Here is a 5,060-nt window from a genome sequence, read left to right as displayed (position 1 = left end):
TTTTTTTTTTTTTTAAAGATTTTATTTATTTATTTGAGAGAGCGAGAATGAGAGAGAGTACATGAGAGGGGGGAGGGTCAGAGGGAGAAGCAGGCTCCTCGCTGAGCAGGGAGCCTGATGCGGGACTCGATCCCGGGACTCCAGGATCATGACCTGAGCCGAAGGCAGTTGCTTAACCAACTGAGCCACCCAGGCGCCCAAAAATATTTGTTCTTCTAATCTATGAGCATGGGATATCTTTCCATTTGTTTGTGTCATCTTCAATTTCTTTCATCAGTGTTTTATAGTTTTCAGAGTATAGGTCTTTCACCTCCTTGGTTAATATTATTCCTAGGTATTTTTTGCTTTTGGTGCAATTGTAAATGGGACTGTTTTCTTAATTTCTCTTTCTGCTGCTTCATTATTAGTGTATAAGGATGCAATAGACGGGGTGCCTGGGTGGCTCAGTCAGTTAAGTGTCTGCCTTCGGCTTGGGTCATGATCTGGGTTCCTGGGATTGAACCCTACATCAGCCTGTCAGCTCAGTGGAGAGTCTGTCCCTCCCCCTCCTCACTCGTGCTCTCTCTCTCTCTCAAACAAAATCTTTTAAAAAAAGTAAAACAGCAACAGACTTGTGGTGACTTCTGTATATACTGGTTTTATGAATTCATTCATCCATTCTAGTTTTTTGGTAGCGTCTTTAGAGTTTTCTATATATAGTATCATGTCTTTGGCAAACAGTGAAAATTTTACTTCTTCTGTACCAATTTGAATATCTCTTATTTCTTTTTCTTGTCTGATTGCTGTGGCTAAGAATTTCAGTATTACATTTTTAAAAAGTGGTTAGAGAGGACATCCTTATCTTGCTTCTGATTTTAGGGGAAAAGTTTTCAGTTTTCATCACTGAGTATGATGTTACCAGTGGGGTTTTCATATACGGCCTTTATTATGTTGAGGCATGTTCACTCTAAACCTACATTTGTTGAGGGTTTTTATAGTGAATGGATTTTGTACTTTGTTAAATGCTTTTTCAGCATCTATTGAAATGATCATATGATTTTTATTCTTTTTATTGTTGATGTGATGTGTCATGTTGATTAATTTGTGAATATTAAACTACCCTTGGGTCTCTGGATAAATCTCACTTGATTGTGCTGATTTTTTTTTTTTAATGTATTGTTGGATTCAATTTGTTAATTTTTTTTTTGAGAATATTTGAATCTATGTTCATCAGAGATATTGGCCTATAGTCTCTTTTTTTGTTGTACCTTTATCTGGTTTGGGTATCAAGGTAATGCAGCCTCCTAGAATAAATTTAGAATCTTTCTTTCCTCTTATTTTTTGGAATAGTTTGAGAAGAATAGGTAATCAATGCCTGGTAAATTTAAATGCCTGGTAAAATTCACCTGTGAAGCTGTCTGGTCCTGGACTGTTGTTTGTTGGGAATTTTTTGATTATTGATTCAATTTCATTGCTGGTAATCAGTTGGCTCAAATATTCTATTTCCTCCTTATTTAGTTTTGGGAAGTTATATGTTTCTCATAATGTATCCATTTCTTCTAAGTTGTTCAATTTCTTGTTATATAATTTTTCATAATATTCTCATAATCCTTTGTATTTCTGAGATGTCCATTATTTCTCCTCTTTCATTTGATTCATTTGATTTTATTTATTTGACTCCTCTCTCTCTCTCTCTCTTTTTTTAATGAGTCTGGCCAAAGGTTTATCAATTTTGTTAATCTTTTCAAAAAAATAGCTCCTTTTTTCATTGATCTGTCCTATTGTGGCCTTTTTGTTCTGTTTTGTTTTGTTTTTAGTTTCTCTTTCATTTATTTCTCTTTAATCTTTATTATTTCCTTCCTTCTACTGTTTTGGGTTGTGTTTGTTCTTTTTCTAGCTCCTTTAGGTGTAAGGTTAGATTGTTTATTTGGGATTTTTCTTTCTTCTTGATGTAGGCCTGTATTACTATAATCTTCCCTCTTACAACAGCTTTTGGTACATTCCAAAGGTTTTGGACCATTGTTTTTTGTTTTCATTTGTCTCCATATATTTTTTGTATTTCCTCTTTGATTTCTTGGTAGACCCATTCATTGTTTAGCAGCATGTTATTTAACCTCCATGTATTCAAGTTCTTTCCAGACGTTTTCTTGTGGTTGATATCTAGTTTCATAGCATTACAGTCAGAAAAGCTGTATGGTATGACTTAAATCTTTTAAAATTTGTTAAGGCCTGATCTGTGACCTAATATCTGATCTATTCTGGAGAATGTCCGTGTGCACTTGAAAGAATGTGTATTCTGCTGTTTTAGGATAGAAGTTCTGAATATATCTGTTAGATCCATTTGGTCCAATGGGTTATCCAAAGACACTTTTTATTTATTTATTTATTTATTTGAGACAGACAGAATGAGAGAGAGAGAGCACATAAGAGGGGGGAGGGTCAGAGGCAGAAGCAGGCTCCCCGCTGAGCAGGGAGACCGATGCGGGACTCGATCCAGGGACTCCAGGATCATGACCTGAGCCGAAGGCAGTCGCTTAACCAACTGAGCCACCCAGGCGCCCCCAAAGACACTTCCTTACTGATTTTCAGTTGGATGATTTACCCATTGATAGAAGTGGGGTGTTAAAGTCCCTACTCTTATTGTATTACTATCAATTACTTCCTTTTTAGCTGCTTTTGTATTTGGGTGCTCCCACGTTAGGTGCATAAATATTTACAACTGTTACACCGTCTTGTTAGGTTTTTTTTTATGATTATTACAGTGTCCTGCTTTGTCTCTTGTTACAGTTTTTGTTTTAAAATCTATTCTGTTCCATAAATGTATTGCTATCCCAGCTTTCTTTTCACTTCACTTGCATAATAAATGCTTCCATCCCTTCACTTTCAATCTGCATGTGTTTTTAGGTCCGAAATGCGTCTCTTGTAGATACCATATAGTGGATCTCACTTTTTTATTCATTAAGTCACCCTATGTCTTTTGATCGGGATGCTTAGTCCATTTACATTCAAAGTAATGTGATATAATTATTCATAGGTATGTTCTTATGGCCATTTTTTTTTTTTTACTTTTTTTTATGATTGTTTTTGTAGTTCTCTGTTCCTTTTTCTCTTGCTCTCTTCTTTTATGGTTTGCTGGCTTTCTTTACTGATATACTTGGATTCTTTCCCCCCCCCCCGAGTGTTTGTCTACCTCTTATCAGGTTTTTTGTTTTGTTTTGTTTTGTTTTTTTTAATTTCTGGTTACCATTAGGTTTACATACATCTTGTGCATATGACCGTCTATTTTCAGTTGATGGTCATTTAAGTTTGAACCCATTCTAAAAGCACTAAACTTTTACTCCTCTCCCCACCAAGTTTTAGGTATATGGTGTCATGCATCACATCCCTTTATTTTGTGAATCCTTTGAGTGATTATTATGGATATACTTAATTTTACTGCTTTTGTGATTTCGACTTTCTTTACTGCTAGTTATCATCTTTCCATTCCATTCAAAAAGTCCCCTTTAAGATTTCTTGAGGACTGGATTAGTGGTCATGAATTCCTTTAACTTGTTTGTCTGGGAAACTCTTTATCTCTCCTTCTATTCTGAATAGTAGCCTTGCTGGATAGATTATTCTTGGTTGCAGGTTCCACTCCCTGTCCCCTGCCCCAGCATTCTGAATATATCATACCACTCCCTGAAAAGTTCCTGCTGAAAAATCAGCTGATACCTTCATGGGGTTTCTCTTGTATGAAACTGTTTTCTCTTGTTGCTAAAATTCTCTATCAGTACTTTTTGCCATTTTAATTACTATGTGTCTTGGTGTGGACCTCTGGGTTGATTTTGTTGGGGACTCTATGTGCCTCCTGGATCTGGATCTGTTTACTTCCCCAGATTTGGGAAGTTTTGGCTATTATTTCTTCCAATAAATTTTATGCCCTCTTTTCTCTTTCTCTTCCTTCTGGGATCCCTATAATGTGAATGTTGTTATGGTTGGTGGTGTCACTGAGTTCTCTTAATCTAGTATCGTTCCTTATTAATCTTTTTTTCTTTCTCCTGTTCAGATTGATTGTTTTCCATTAGTCTGTCTTCCAGATGGCTGATCCATTCTTATGTTTCTCTAGTCTACTATTTATTCCCTCTACTATATTTTTTAATTTCAGTTACTGAGGTCTTAATCTCTGACTGGTTCTTTCTTATGTTTTCTATCTCTTTGTTGAGGGTAGCACAGATCTTCCACTCTTTTCCCAAAGACAATAGCTTTATAACCATTACTTTAAATTCTCTATTAGGCATATTACTTATCTCCATTTTGTTTAGCTCTCCTGCTGTGATTTTGTCTTGTTCTTTCATCTGGGGCATACTCTTCTATCTCCTTATTTTGTCTAACTCTCTGCATCTGTTTCTATGTTAGGAAAGTCAACTATCATCTGCTCTTTTAAGTAGTGGCTTTATGAAGAGGTCCTATGGTGCCCTTTAGTTCAATTTCCCCTGTTCACCAGAACCTGGCATTTCAGGGGTGTTCCCTATGTGTATTGCATTCACCCTGCTATTGCGGCTGATCTGTTTGCCTTTAATCCAGTTGTCTGTAATGGCGCTCTTTGCCTGTTGTGGACATGGTTTGCTCGCTGTGTTCTTAATGGGCTAGCCTGGGGCCATCTTGGGATTTAGGTTGGTCAGATCAAGCATTTGCCACAGCTGTGGTCTCAAAGAACAGCAGCACACTCTCCCTGTGTTGTCCTCTGGGAGGCTTTTGTTGGTAGGCAAGGCTGTAGTCAGATTAGATATCTGCCCCAGCCCACTGGTGGGGCTCCAGTCTAATTGGTGTGGTAGTTATCTTCCCCTCTACTTGGGGCAGGAGGTCAGCACCTGTCAGGGCTGCTTTCACAAAGCCATACTTGTGGTGCTGCTTTGGATGTACTCCTGCAGAGGCTGGGTAGGAGTGAGAGAATCCACAGAAGACCACAGAAAAGCATGGGTATGGGGCATGTGGTGTTAGCAAGGTCAGCTCAGGTCTGTGGGAGGAGACCATGCACTGATTTAGACAGCTGCTGAGGCTGGGATGGAGGGGGCTAAGCCACAGAAGACCATGGAAGCAGT

The sequence above is a fragment of the Leptonychotes weddellii genome, chromosome 3 (assembly GCF_054177405.1).
Source record: "Leptonychotes weddellii isolate Sample4059 chromosome 3, ASM5417740v2, whole genome shotgun sequence".
In the NCBI taxonomy this organism is placed as follows: Eukaryota; Metazoa; Chordata; class Mammalia; order Carnivora; family Phocidae; genus Leptonychotes; species Leptonychotes weddellii.
Note: the sequence above shows the minus strand (reverse complement) of the source record.